The following is a 16409-nucleotide window of genomic DNA, read 5'->3' as shown; positions in this document are numbered from 1 at the left end:
AGAGGAAGCACGGGGAGGATGAGGGGCCACAAGGGTAATCAAGGAGGCAGAACAAAGATTACGTGAAGGTGTGTGGAGATTAATAGTGGAGGATAGATGCAGTGGTGCCTTACAGTGGATAGATTTGTGAAACTGGAGAAGAAATTTAAATCTCGGCCTGTTTTGCATCATCAGCCATCCAGCCTGGTACCATACACCCCTTGCGTACCCAATCCTGCCATGTTAAAGGTGTCAGCTCCTACATTATGGGTTAAAACTGCCACTATTCGATCTTCTTGATGGCCAATACATAAATCCCCCTCATCCTTAGATACAGTGTTGGTATTTCTATAACCATCAACCTCTGATATGGCCACAAACTCTAAATTAGGGAGAGCTTTCCCCAAATTATAAATGGTGGCGGACAAATGATGGCTTCTCCCACATTATGAACTTGGACTGTAGTTATACATTCTTCTTGACAAGTAGTACACATTTCATCAACAGCCTGTAATTGGTCTGTAGGATTAACATCTGCCATTTGGTTATCATACAGAGAATCTGTGGTCTGAGGCAAAGCAGAAATAAGCTCTTCCATGACTGCGGCAACTTGTATATCATCATTTGTATCATTATTAGTCACTTGACTCCTGGCACCCTTCTGTGGCATTTTAAGAAGGAGAGGTACAGCACAGAACAAATAAGAGTGAAAGGACAGTTTCAACTCGTTAAAATGTTACAGTGTCTGAAATGCATAGTTTCCAGGCAGTATAAAAGGTAAAACATTTCCTTCTCGTATTAAAGTATCATAAAAATAGAAATTCCCAAATTCTAGGCACATACAAAAAAGGGGTACAAATTCCAACATTATGGCACCTGCCAGCAGGCCCTGATCATGTCCTCCACCCGCCCCCAACTGACAGGCACCTGCCAGCAGGCCCCGACTCATGTGTCCCCCACCCACCCCCTATCAACGGGCACCTGCCAGCAGGCCCTGACTCATGTCACCCGCACCCATCCCCCCATTGATGGGCACCTGCCAGCAGGCCCCGACTCATGTCCCCCACCCACCCCCAAGTTGACGGGCACCTGCCAGCAGGCCCAACTCATGTCTGACCCACCCCCCCATTGATGGGCACCTGCCAGCAGGCCCCGACTCATGTCCCCCCCACCCCCCACTGAAGGGCACCTGCCAGCAAGGCTCAACTCATGTCCCCCCTCCACCCACTATTGACGGCACCCGCCAGCAGGCCCCAACTCATGTTCCACCCACCCACCCTCCATTGATGTGCACCTGCCAGCAGGCCCTGACTCATGTCCCACCCACCCACCCTCCATTGATGTGCACCTGCCAGCAGGCCCTGACTCATGTCCCCTCCACCACCCCCAATTGACGGGCACCTGCCAGCAGGCCCCAACTCATGTCCCCCCTCCACCCACCATTGACGGGCACCTGCCAGCAGGCCCTGACTCATGTCCACCCAAACACCACATCATAACTATACAGACCCATGGCCCTAATGCCAACCCAAATCCCACACACCCACCGCCTACTATAAACACCCAACGATCCACTGCACCCACTCCCTAGTAAATTACCCATTCCATGATAGTCTGAAAAGAACCAGCATGCCCATCAACAAATGTCCTACAGAGCCACACAGTGGCAACACATGACGGAGCCAATGCTCATGGGGACATGCACAAAATAAATCATAGTAGACCACACCAATAATGAAAATCAATGAAATATATTAAAAAGAAAACCAAATGACAAAATGAAAACCACACATGTAAATGAAGAAATAATGATTGCAATCTGAAAATTAAAGCAAAATCCAAGGAAAAATAAAAATCCAAAACATAAAAAAGAAAGGTGGTCCATCCCCAAAGTCCACAGAAAGAAATCCTAAATTGAAAAGCATAAACAAACATTACACCATGTGAAGATATAAAAAAGAAAGTATGTACATGTCCGCAAAAATAGTAAATGAAAGTCTGAAGGGTCCATTATCCCAAAACAAAAAGAAACCTACAAAAAACCCTATAAAAAATACAACTATATAGACAAAGTGGAGCAAAGTCCATGGACTCCAAATCATAATAAAAACTAAATGAAACCTAAACCTAAATAACTATATACAAAGGCGGCGGGCTAGTCCGACAGCTCACTTTTTGATGTCCCGGGCCAGGGCATCATCGAACACCATGTCGATGTTCCGGAGGTGGGCCTCTTCCCTGACCTCGAGGTCTCGCAGGGATGCAGCCATGGCTTCCTCCAACTCCCTGTGAGTTGCCTCGAGGGACTCAGCCAGCCTCAAAGCCTGGTGCATGGAGTTCTCCACCCTGACCATTGTGAGCCGTGCCCTCTCCGCCCGCCGCCGCTCCGCACCTATTCGCTGGCCCAACTGATGCCACATGAAAGACACTCCCAATCCAGGTTCGATGCCTGCCCAATGATGTAGAGGGACCAAGGCCACATGCCTCCTACGCTGAGACTGCCGCCGCCTTTCTGCTGCCTGCCACCGCCACCACGACTGCCTCCGGGTAGATGGCAACACCCAGGGCCATCATGCAGGTGCCCTGCTTGTATGTGCCTGCATATCGTCCATTGCCAGGGGTCCAGTTGCTGGGGTGACCACCTGTGCTGGAGCTCAGACTCCCGACTGTGGCAGGGATGGGCTCTCCACCATCCTGGCTGTGTTGGTTGCGGTAGGTCCACAGGGGGTCCTGGTGGCATCTGGGCCGGAAGACGGCACAGAGAACGACTGGCGTATATTGTGCACAGAAGAGGAGAGGGCCGCAAGACAGAGCGACACATGGAGGAAACCCCCGACCATGAGCACTCCCAACTGGGCCACGTTGGCACACATCTCTTCATAATGATGTGCGTGGTCCCACCAGGAAGCACACACGTCATCACGAATATCACATGTGCGCAACGCGACACCAATTAGGAGGGACTCATGTCACAGGTCCCCACATCTGCAGGTAGAGGAGTGCCAGATCACGTGGACCTCCCCCTTACCTGTGGACGGGCCTGGGACGGGGCATCCCTGCTGGTGCATGGTGATGCAGTCACAGTGTCAGGCACAGTGACATGCACAGGCCCCTTCGTAACAACCTGTGCTGCCTCCTGCCCCTGCCCCTGGACTGCACCACTTGCACCAGTCGTACCACCCCCACCAGGCCCCATGTGCGGCTCTGAAGCAGCCTCTTCCTCTTCCATACACACCACCAACCTGGATGGCTCTGCACCGTCTTCCGCCATCGCCAGCCCCTGTGGGGGCTCACCCACCCCTTCCGCTACAGCCGTAGTGGCGGACACAGCACCAGTCCTCTCGCTCCCGGATGATGGAATTTCCTGGGAGGGTGACTGGGCCTTGCATTGCCGGCCGGTGGAGGCATCCCTGCCGCTTTCCTCCACAGCGCCGTCTCCGCCCTCTTCTTCACTCGCCACTGTGTAAAGGGAGACATTGAACACAAGCATCAGGGTGCTGTACAATAGTCCCCTAGACACAAAGCAATAGCACATGAGTGGCACTGTCAAACGTCACTTCCATCATGTCCCTCCACAACATATGGGTCAGTGCAGGAAACACACATGCAGGAACAGGCATGGCACATGCAACAAACATTTGCAGCCATGTCCAAGGCACTGTAGCAACATCCAATGGTGGGCTAAAAGTCACATGCATTATGGGACATGGTGATCACATGCACACACATCACCGGAGGGTCATGCATCTGGCCCTGTATACTCCCAGACACAGTGGATACAAGGATGACTAGGCAGTATCAGTGAATCAACACATCATCACGGACATGTGTCATGCATCCATGGCGTTTACCAGTCACTCACACACTACTCAGACACACAGACATGTACACCATACATGTCCATGACAGCAGCATCCATCTCTCACACCCCAAACATGTCCAAGTACAGACACAGGCATTCATACATGTGTGCATACTGCATGATGCATTGTAACACATACACCATCCATGTGGGTCATGCCTGACTGGACTCACATGCAGCACCATTATTTCCCTGCACACACACATCCATACATGACCCATGTCACACATACAGCCAAGTAGCTAACTACCACCACACTGCAACATGCATTGTTTTAAATGGGAATGCATGAGCACTTACCACTCGACTCCAGATGGGCTTGCATCCTGAGGATCTGGTGGTGAAGCACTGGGCGAATGCGCTCCAGGACCCTCATCTGCTGGGTGGTAAGGTGGCCCCGGCGCCCCACTGCATCTGCTGCGTTCAAGAGGTGCAGAACCTTCTTGTGGGTCCTGGACTTGTAGTCCTCCCAGCGCTTCTGGACGTGTTTGATGTCACGGGGTGCCACCCCCTCTGCATTGATGGCACCCACTATGTTGGCCAGATCCTCTTCCATCCTTCCTTGTCGGTGTGCGATGGTGTGAAGAGGGCATCATAATGCTTGCTCCACCAGGATGCCAACTTCATTTGCACTGAAGCTGGCAGCCCTCTGCCTCTCTGCTGGGGGGTTGCCACTGGTGGCGGATGGTGTTGCGTCGGATATGGCAACCCCAGAGGCAGGTGTGGGTGGGCATCTAGGTCCTGGGGCTGGGCTGTGGAGCGATGGAACACCAGTAGGGAGTCTTCTGTTCCAGCAGGTGTGGTCACAGCAACTGGACCCCTGCAGATGGCTGATGTGCAGGCACCAAATGGCAGGGCACTGTTGGCAGCAGGCAGCAGTAGATGGCTTGTAGGAGGCTCCCCGGGGCTCTGAGGGCAGGAAAATGGTCTTCTGGACAGGAGCGTGGTCTTCCGTGTGTTGTTGCGTGTCCAGCTTGATGCAGAATTAATTGGCACGTGAAAAAACAGCACGTCAGCGTGTCATAAGTGACATGATGCGTGTGGGTGTTTCCTTCGTACGGGTGCATAGTGAATCTGCACGTGCAAAAACAACACGTCCACGTGTGAATGCATGTAATTCAAGGGAAGGGCCTTAGCGCATAAGCGCGCCAGTGACGTTATGCACACAGGCGTTGCCTTCAGCACGGGTTAAATGTGAGCGCAGGCCAGCAGTCCACTGTACGTGCTGTTCATGGAACCAACACGTGTGTTTACTCTTCTGGATTCACACTCGATTACTTCACAGCATTTGAAGTTCGTACCTCTTCTTTTGGCGGGGAGTTGCTTACGTGCACAAGCGCGTGCATTTTTCTTTTTCTTTTCCACGCAATGCAGAGGGTGAGTCGCGCACGCTATTTTTCCCACTGTGGTTCCCCCTGTGCATCGCATACCGTTTTCGAGGTCATAGTAGCCAGCGTGTTCCACGCATATGTGTTTTTTGTGTCCCTGGGTGCCACGCCATACTGCTGGAGGTAAAATCCACACACGTGGGCTACCGGGGTCGCGTGCACGTTTTTCTTTTGAAATTGTACTATTTTGAAATAATTTTTTAATCAATTTTTTTATAACTTAAATTTTTTTTAAACATTTTTTGGGGGGGGGGCTGTGCGTTCCTGGCCCATCATTTTCCCCAGGGGTCACAGACATCCTTGCAGGAGCACAGGGACACCTTTTCCATCCAGTACCCTGCCCCCTTCAACCTAATTGCCTCGGACAATTGTTGAGTGCACCTCCCATCGGCTCTTTACCATCTGTGCCATGGTTGGGAGGCCACCAAAGGCTAAGGGCAGCAAAGTTGGGCGTCCTCCCAGGGCTGGGCGTGGTCGGGCACGTGGTCGCGGAGACCAGGGGGACAGGGAGTCCAGGGTGGCCAGGGTGGCTACAGAGGGGGAAGAGGCAGGAGTGCCCCACTGGGGCAGGATGCCCAGCCACGTGCTGGTGCAGACATGACACCACCCCCTGTGGCTCCTGGAGATGCAGCTGTTGCATCACAACTTGGCACCCATATGACCCAAGAGCAACTTACATCTGCTGTCACGGACCCACCGGTGGTGGGAGCTGCAGGTGCAGCTGTGGGGATCACCACCCGGGCTCGGGGTTGGACAGCGCATGTTGTGTTGCGTGACGAAGACTCCCAGGACGATTTCCATCTTGTCCGGAGGTGCGGGTCACGAATGTCCAGTGTAGCTGTGACTGGGGCACATGTATCTGGGGCAGTTATCACATCTGCTGCCCCAAGCAGCCGGGTGGTGGTAACTGCATGGACAGATGCAGACAACACCACCCCGGCAGTGAGTCAGACCCAAGCCAGACCTTCCGTCCTCATTCCAACACCCACTCCCTTATTCCAGTCCACCAGCACCACTGCACCCACTGATCAGGGCCACATTGGCCACTCAGGGTCAGTACCACCACCCAAAAGGAGGAAGCGTGTTCCTGCGCAAGAGGCTGAGACCCCAGACATGGCTCCGGCCTGTGGCACGTCGAGGAAGAAGCCTTTCGGCAAGCAGGAACTGCACTTCATTGTGGACTACTTGTCGGCACACCAACGCGATATGCTTGTGGGCTCACAGTGCCATACAATGCATCACCAGCGTGGGGTCCACTGGCAGCATGTTGCGGATGGTGTGACATCCATGGGATTCCAGGTGCGCATGGCTCAGGACTGCTACAAGCGTTGGAATGACCTCTGACACAGTGCAAAACAAAAGCGTGCCTCCAATTATTCCATGTCTCTGGTGACTGGTGGTGGGCCAGCACCAGAGGAAGATGAACTTACTCAGCAGTATTGATGCGTGTTACTCAATGACATGTGTGTTTGGCGTGTGTGACCCTCCGAGCTACAACTTGGGTCCTTCCTTTCATCAATCTCCCTCTCCACCTGTGGTGTTCACCAGGGGTCTGACCTCTCGGCCTGGCTTTCCAAACAGCACCTGGCAGCTCTCGCCTACTGCATTTTCATGTGCTGCTATAACTTCATACTGCTGAAACTCAAATCATTTCCAGGCTGCCCTTGTCCATCTCTTCTCCCTCCCTCATTTATGATTGCCTCATTGCCATTTGAAATTGGTGTACTACCAACAATCTCTGTCTAAATGCCAGGAAGACTGACATCCTCCTAATCGGTACACCTTCACCATCCTTTCCCCTCACTCTCTGGCCGGCCCCCCTTGGCCCTCCTCCTACCCCCACCTGCAAGAGGCCAACAACCTCAGGGTCACCTTTGACTCCATAGATTCCTTTTCTGCACACATTTCTGACGTTGCTTGAGATATATTAAGTTCTTGCTTAACCTCCTCAGGGGTACTCTGCCCTTCCTCCTGTTCACCTACAAGCTCACAGTCTCTCAAGCTGTGGTTGTCTCAAGGCTGGACTACTGTGACAGGCTCTTTTAAAATTCTACCTTACTCCACACTCCGCCCTCTACCACTAATCCAGTACAGGATTCCGAGACTTGTCCTTGGCCTTAAGCCCTGGGATCCTATCTTTCCAGCTCTGAAATCCCTTCATTGGCTACCAGTGGATGCAAGGATAAAACTTTAGACCCTCTGCATTGTGCACAAGGATTTCTGGGGCCTGGGTCCAAAATACCTTCAACTATCCCTCAGCCAATACCTCCCCTCTCGAGTCCTTTGCTCCTCTACTTCATACTCCCTCCGGGTCAGTCGTTTATCGAAGAAACAAGCTGGGATCAGATCTGTGTCTACGGCTGGGACCTCCCTTTGGAACAGCCTACCTGCCACGTTGAAACTTGAGGAGAAACATCTTTTCTTCCGGAAGCACCTCAAGACCTTCCTATTTTCTCCAGCATTAGCCCCTCTTCTCCCCAGCTGAACAGTTTCCTCTCTTGGCACTGTGCATCTGGACACCCTCTGTCCTTCGGGCCCAGGTACCTGCTCACCCTGCTTCCCTGCTGCAATGCCTCCAGGCCTCCCATTGCAATGGGTCCTGTATGTGTACCCATACAGTCCCCGACTCTTCTTCTGCACTCATCAGATTTGCCCTATCCAAATGATCTTGCACTTGCCACTTGCTGGCTGCACTACCACCTTTTGAATGCCTATTCTATCATTGGACTTCATTTTCAAACTATGGTCTCCTCTGTTTGGCACGTTCACTTCTCCCACTTCCAGGGTCTTCAACCGTTTATCCCTTCTCCATGCACTTGGGTGTTCTCAATGTCACTGTGCCCAGTATGATCATTGTTTTCATTTCCTTTTCTCCCTCGTTCCCCTCCCTTTGCTTGGTTGCGCTCTGAGCTACTTGTGTACGAGGGCAATCTTGATGAGATGTCATATCATGTCATATACATCCTTTGACCTTGGTGCAGTGTGTCTCACTCTGACTGTGCTAATGGCAGTGGCTTCCCGTGCACATGTGTGCATATTCATGTTCCATGTTCATTCCCAATATGCCCCTAGGTGTCCCTGAGCGACTGCTCATTGTAGTATGTCTCCAGGATGATCCAAGTGTCATGTAATTTGGACAGCCATTTCTTGCTTACTGTGGGTCTGTGTGTCATCACACACGACTTTAGGGTGTCCACATCTGTGTCGTGCACATGGCTCCCCCTGTTACAGGCCCACTGTCTCTTTTCAACTGGTGTTGTGTCTTCTGCATGCATGGGTGTACTACTGATGGTTCCTCATCTGTCCTGCACGTGTCCACTTCTCATCGGCTATCGTGACATTTGATTGACAACAGGCAATAGATGCATGCCAACACTGTCTGCCAAGCACAGTTCTGTGGTGAACCTTTCATTGCCATGCAGTGCCTTCCTGCTATTGCCCAGAGGGTGGTTGTTTCACGGTATCCATGCTACATGGTGCATGCCATTGCACATGATGGCTGCAATTGCCCTTACACTGCAGTCACATTTGGAGATTGACATCACTACATACGTGTTGATGTTGGAAGTTGAGGGGGTGCACATGCACTGCACCATACACATCCACCCCTTGCCAATTTAAGCCCTTCAACATGCCAACACAATGCTGCTGTGTGATAATGACCTGCCACGTATGTACCCGTGTTCCTCCTTTCACTGTATCGAAATGCAGTTGCGTAGGTGCCTCCTGTGACACATGTACTCTGCATAGTCAATGGTTGTTGAGTGCTGCACGTGAACATACATGTTATATGTGTCATGGTGTGTTTGATGTGATTGCCAGCTGTGGCTATTTGTGTGTTCCCACGTGCTTATGCTACGTGCCATCTCTTTGTTGCTATCTCTCATTTCTGCCTTGGATATGTGCCTGCTAGAGGTTGTGTGTGATGCAGGTGATGGGCAACATGCAAAACATGTGTTGGCTTCACATTTTGCATACATCCTTTTCTACTTGTGAGCTACCCTTGCATTGTAATGCCACTGGATGCCTGTTGGGCTTTGAGTTGCGTGTGACACGTCTGCTTCATGTGTTGGCTGTCAATGTTGTGATCTGTATGTGTGTGGTATGTGCTACTGACATGCATGTTCTTGTTTCTTTTGTTTATGTTGCAGGTGATGAAGCACTGCAGGCAGAGGATGAAGATGTCATCCCAGACATGGTGGTCAGTTCACATGACCATCCAGGCACCAGTTGTGGTCCTCGACTGGCAGCCCACGAGAACCCACTGGTGCTCAAGGCCATTGTGTCCAGAGCGGTCTCTGAGTCAGGCTCTGATGTATCTTCTGACCACGATGTTGCATCATGACGTGTCTTCACCAGCAAGTGATCTGTGTTGGATGATCTTCTGTCTGCGACACCTGCAGTAGGGGGCCAGGTGGGGTTGGAATGTCGGCCTGTGGTGGTTACTTGGGCACGGTCACACTCAACACCAGTTAGCCATGTTCCTGGGGCATCAGATCTACGCAGGGATGCAATCCTGCAGCCGTGGGCGGCACCAACCCAGCAAGGACCACGGCTCCTTGGGCCCAGTAGGAGTCGTGTCCGGCAACGCGGTGGCCTTGTGCTACCAGGGTCAACTGAGTAGGAGCATGCCATTATTGCTATAGCACAGCAACAGGGGGAGCAGTTAAGATGATGGCTCAAGGTATGGAAGGTGTGGCCCATTCCATCCCTCCCCCTAAAAGGCAAGTGCAGCTCCAGCAGCAGGCTTCGCTGTCCACGTGCCGCTCACTCAGGCTGGGCATGGCCGCCCCTGACAGGGCGCGCTGGGCTGAAATGGCGGCTCTGCTTCAAGCTATTTCTGCTCAGACAGAGGCACACCGTGAGGCCCTGAGGGTCGAACACCAAACACTCCAATCTACTCTGGGTACTCTCAGGATGGACGACAGTAGGCGGGCGGAAGACAGGATGGAGCGGCTTGAAAGAACCATCTCATCTGAGCTCCATGCAAACCGGGAGGTACTCCGTATGTCATGTGAGGCCCTGAAGGCTGAACTCTGTCTTACACGGGAGTCCTTGCAGGAGGAAGCACATGTGACACGTGAGGTAATGATGCAGACCTACGTGCATTGCCATGCAGGACCTGGCTTACCAGACCTGCATGCTTGCTGCCGCTGAGGGGCAAGGCGCAGATAGGCGTGGTGAGGCAACTGTGCCACGTCCACCTTCTGATTTCCATCCAGTGTGTGACAATGACAACCTATCTCCCACATATGTCGGGCCATGAAGGCAGTGAGCCCAGTGAGGTTTTTTCTATCTAAACATCTACACATGTGGGTGTTGAGGTGCACCTTGTACCTCCCCCTTCCTGGGTATACCAACCCCCCACCCCCTGGGTCATATGTGGCCATTTTTGATTTTTTTATTCTTTTTTTTGTTTCCTGCAAGTAGTATTTTTTTTTTGTCTGTTGTGCATTCATGTGAGAGTGTGGTGCTTTATGGCATTTGAAGGCATCCACTGTGTGTTCCAGCAGGGCCTATTCAGGCTTGTCTCGTTTATGCGTTTTGCTTAGGGTCCTGACTCATATGCTACTCCTGCATCTCCTTTCCATGGGCTCGCAAGGATGGCTCGGTGTGACAGCATCTCACACAGGGGCATTGGGCTTCCGTCATATCTGTGGCCAGCCTGCAGTCCTACCTGTGTGCACATCCCTAGTGGGTATTCCGGATGGCTTCTCCAATGCATGTCTGCACTTCATTTTGGTGAGTATTCTGTTGACTGTGCATTTCATCATGTTGCTTATGATTTTTTTTTTTATGAATTGACTATCTAGGCGGTACCATGCACCCTTTGGCTATGTAACACACACTGATGGTGGGAGGGGTCAGTGTGCTGACAATGTTGCATTGGGACACTTGGGCTACAGTGATTTTGATATGACACATGAACGCTGCACGCTGAGTTATCCTTGTCACCACACGTTTCAACTACCCCCATTTCCTTGCTTCCCCTGCTTTGGCCATCTTGCAGCCCTGTCTGCTGTTTTGTTGTGCTATTGGAAATATGGCTGCATTGCTTTTGACTTGACTCATGTTTGTGGCCTGGAACTGCTCCCCCCTCCCATTGGCTGCACTTGGCCCTTGTGACAATCTGGCCAACCAGGAGGCTGGAGCCTGCCACCACTACCAAAGGCCCACAATGGAGGCCCTGTATACCCCTGTCCACCCCTGTCCACCACCCTTCTGGGTCCCTTGATTGTCCCCCTGTCTCCACTGCCCCAACTGTCTCCACATGGCCCCTGCCAGTCTCCCCCTGTCTCCCCTGCCCCTGCCTGTCTCCACCTGCCCCAAGCCAGTCTCCCCCTGTCTCCCCTGCTCCCTGCCTGCCTCCACCTGCCCTCTGCCAGTCTCCCCATCTCCCTTGCCCTGCCTGTCTCCACCTGCCACCTGCCAGTCTCCTTCTGTCTCCCCTTTCACCGTCACACCCCCTCCCCTTCTGCGCCATCTTCTTTCCCTCTGCCCCTGTGTGTGATTTCTTTCCCCCTCTCCCCCTTCCTGCCTTTACACCTTGTCCCCCTCCTCCTGTCTGTCCCCCCTCTCCCTCTCCACCACCCTTTCCCCTCCTCCTTGTCCTCTGTCTGTCTTTTTCCGGCACAACCCAAATTGCCGTCAGGCATGGTGATATGTAGCCGCTTGTTCTTTGCATACACTTCCCCCTCTGCCTCCATCCATCCACCCCACCTTCACCTTTTGAGTTGTATTTTGGCACTTACTTTTATCATCAGTCCCTCCACCACTGATTACAGGTTGTCTGTTCCCCCTTCCCTTCTGTGGTTCTTCTCCCTCTCCCCAGCACTATCTTGATTCTTCATCGACTTTACATAGTTTGTCACTTGTTTTGTTATTCTCCTCAACTCTTCCCTCACCCCCCTCCTTATGTGACTCCTCCACTGCAACTATTGCTATCAGGCATAGTAATGATGATGCGAGTTTTGCTTTCTCACATTCCCTCCCTAGACTCTCCCTTATTGTTACAAGCACTTGTACTATGTATTTTTATTTGATAGTTCATTTTCACATCCTGGACTGTTTGAAGGACTTGTAGGAATGTACTGTTATTCTCCCTTGTTCCCTCCCTCCTTGAGGCACTTTGATGCACTTTGTGTGTAGGCCCTATAAGGATTTTCAATGAATCAGTGATTGCTCACTGTCTGCCATTGTCGATGTGGGTTACTCTGTACATAATATGTTCTGCTGGTCAATGGCTGATCCTATGTTGGGTTTGATTTTAAGGTGTCAGGGGATTGATGTGGTTTAACACACAAAGGGGGTCCTTGAGTGCAATGTTCACATGTGCTGTGTACAGGACACTGGGGCTCACTTCATTTCACATGAATGTATTTGATGCATGTCCCTACTGACACAAACACTTAGGGAATGCCCCCCCACACCAACTACGGCGACACCATGCACACACGTGCACCCAGATTGCCTTCGCAAGCATGCTGTGTCCCGACAATCCGTGTTCACTTCCGATTCATTGATCTTGTACATGCATGACAGGGTACAATTTGGTTGATTGTACTTATTTTTCACAATGCTCAAGGGGTTTCCCCAACGTAATGCACATTCACTGTGCTGTCCTGTGAGCGTTGTGTTGCAGGGGACACACATGCAGCACACAGTGTTTGTAATTCAAATTTGCTATTGTCCAATGTGCATGGCAACAGGTATTCTGACTTGTGTTTCTTGCACCACTGGTGGCATGCATGTGTGCCACCGTTTTCAGGGTGTGAGGTTTTAGCCAGTCATTTCTTCAGATTCCATGTCAGGTGTAATTGCCTGGTGCCAATTTACATTTCTCACGTGACACTTCATGACTATTGTGTCATGTGCTGTGCATATGTTTTGATGTTTTGCCATTGCATACCATGGTATGGTGTGGCAGTTGGGGGTCATGGGGGTTGGGAGGATTTGGGTGATATACCAGTACTTTCATGTCCTGTTTTGCAGGCCGGGGGTATTCACCTTGAATGTGTTCCTTTTGGTCACATGGGATTGGTTATGTTTAAGTAGCTAGTGATGCACACAATGTGGCACGTCCGTGGACACATTCACAGGGTGGTAAGGTTGTGACAGTTAACTGTCCCTTTCTCATCATCGATTGTCACCTGCTGTCCCTTTCTCATCATCGATTGTCACCTGGTATGTGCCAGGCCTGTGTGCACTCTGCAGGGGTTGGAGTTTAGGTGAAAAATGTGGCCACAAGCTGGGTACGAGCTGCCTCGCCACATGCCCTTTCCCCTCCCATGCGTAGTGGCCATGCGTGTGGTTGGGGATGTCAGGGCACCACCATTTCCACCGGTACGCCTCGCCATGTTGCAACGTTGTGCAGGACACATGGTGCCACAATGATCCTGCACACTACTGGGGGTGCATATAGTTGCTGTCCGCCAGAGCAGTCAAGGGAGCAGAAGCGTGACTTGAGCACTCTGAATGTGCGCTCCACTATGGCACTGGTTGCAATATGTGCTTCGTTGTATCTTACCTGGGGTGGTGTGGTGGGGTTCAGTATTGGCATCATCATGTAGGTGCTCAGAGGGTAGGCACTGTCCCCTGGTAAGGTGAAAATGGTTGTAATTAGTTGGGCTTGTGTATTTGTCTGTTTGTGACATGCATGCATGTGCACAAGCATTTGTACTCACCTATGAGCCATGTGTCGCCATGCTTCCCAGCTCCCAAGGCCCAGCTCAGGGCACGCATTCTGTATATGAAACTGTCATGGGTGAACCCTGAATAGTTTGCATAGATAGAGATGATGATTCCCTTGGCATCGCATACAACCTGCACGTTGATGGAATGGCAGTGCTTGCTGTTGTGGTATATATTTTCAGTGGCCCTAGGTGGATGTCGGGCCACATGGGTGCAATCTATGGCACCAAGCACTTTGGGGAAGTGTGCCAACCTGTAGAAGTCCAGGACCACGACCTGCTTTTCTGTGGGTATTCTGGGCATGTATATGTGCCTGTGGACTGAGGGGCGCGCAGTGATGATTGCCAACACTTGGTGTAAGCAGCGTGACTGCCTGGGCTGTGATACGCCCCCACTATGGCAGTTGTCCGCTGAAATGACCCAGTGGCCAAAAAATGCAGTACATTGAGCACCTTCTCCAAGGGGCTTAATGCTTGGGAGCACAGGGTGGGTGATGTGAGTTCATCCTCCCACTCAGTGACCAGCTCTAGGATGATATGAGGTGGAAACCTATACCTGCCATAGACCTGGTCATTAGGCATCCCAGAAATGCTGGTCCTGGGCAAGAAAATGTGGGGCCTGGCTATTCTCCTCGTCCTGCGGTGTCCCACGATCACTGCTGCGAGTAATGGGACATTAATCGTGGCTGTATATGCTTGTTTGTTGTTTGTGCACACTTTAATGCTGCGTGGGGGCACTTCTGCCTGCTTTCTTGTGGTGGACGTATTTATGCGTGTGCGTGTGTTTTGACGTGCACAGGTTTTCCCTATTTGATTCCATTAATACGCGTTGTTCACTAGCGTGTGGGCGTTGCGTTTGTTTCCCAGCGGTACTTCCCACGTTACGCCTACATTTTCACGCATTGTTCCCCATTCCCTGAGTTCCCCCCCTTTTTAGGTGCGTGCGTGAGAAGTTGTGCGCTTTCCCCATTCCTGTCACACACGCTTTTGGAAAGTCGCAGTGACGTGTAAGGTAAGCATGGATTTGGCACACATCCAGGGAAAAACACATGCAGGGCCTTCCATGAATCGCATGCGTGCGATTCGCCCGTGTGCGCTAGCTTTTTCACGCTTGCACCACAAATTTTGGCGCACATTTATTCCATGAATTAACCATTTAGGCCTATGTCACTCCAAAGGTTTCCCAGCAAGCATCATTGAATTCGATTATGTATTTGCTGAATTAAAAAAAAAAATAGGTTGTGCACTCTTTGTATTTAGGAAAGCTTTTGTTAGTTGTTTAGTGTGTGTCCGAAGTGCCAGGTAGTGCAAGCATTAAGTATGTTAGATATGAATCATTATTAGCATATGGTCGACCTGCCACATTAGCTCGAGCCCTAACATTTTTTAACTATGTCCAGCCACGAGTTGGTAACTTTCTGTCATTCAGGGAACTAGACTGCGTTCCTGAGCTTCTGTCCTATTAGTTTAATTAGATATTATTCTTGCCTCCCCAGCGACTGTTCAGAAAAGCAAGATCCCTGGAGGAAGGGTGGCATGCCGTCCAGATATACATTGGTGTTGCAATATCCCGCAGTTTCTAATGGTTTTGAGTAGATTACATTATGCCAGTTTTGTTCCTGATGTTAGATTACAATAATAATTATGAATGGAAGATCTAGTGGGAACAAGCCCAAGTGTTAAAATGGTTTCAAAGAGTAGAGTCGCAGCTGAGGTTTATATGAAGTCATCTGGTTTACAGGAGATAGCTAGGAGGATGTGCACTGGGGAAAGCAGCAGATTTCAATAGAATCACAAAAAGTGTTGCAGAATAAGCTGCCAGAAACGTCTGGGAATTGTCTGATTATGCCAACTGTTTGAGCACATGGTAAAGGATGTTGTTATGTCTAAATAAGCTGGTCACACTGTTCACACCTACATCATGATTGGTTCATTTTGGTGGGCATGCACATCATGAGTTACCTGAAGTTGTTTGTGCCAATGAGAAAGGGCCATTATTGCAACAGTTACATGGATGCTGTTTAGCCAATTAAAACCGAATATTATTTGCTGACTGCACGCCAAGGTAATTTGCAGCAGGGCTGTACTTATATGGTCAGAGATAGTTTACTAATCAATGGGTTGGAGTTATATAGGTTTTGTTTAGATTCTTGTATAAGCGTTATCCAATAGGGAATGTGGGATTAATCTGTACTTGATACTTGTAGACATGCTAATTTTTGTTTTTCTTCTATAAAACCTGTAACCTGATATGTGTGTGTCGTGAGCGTTTTTAGTTGTTCAGCTCTAGTGAGCTGACTGACGTTCCTGGCAATTATTTGCATGTAAGAAAACCGGTTTATCTTGAAACATGTGCACTCTATTATTGATTCCTTGCATTGTTTTTTTTTCCTATCGGTTTTTGGGCCTACCATACACTAGATATAGAGAAAAGCAGTACTCAGATGTGAAATATATAGTTTAAAAAAAACTGAAAACATTATCTATCTT

This window comes from Ambystoma mexicanum, chromosome 8, assembly GCF_040938575.1.
Source record: "Ambystoma mexicanum isolate Mex_15411 chromosome 8, UKY_AmexF1_1, whole genome shotgun sequence".
Classification (NCBI taxonomy): domain Eukaryota; kingdom Metazoa; phylum Chordata; class Amphibia; order Caudata; family Ambystomatidae; genus Ambystoma; species Ambystoma mexicanum.
The sequence above is the reverse complement of the archived record's forward strand: the minus strand, read 5'-3'. Positions refer to the sequence as shown.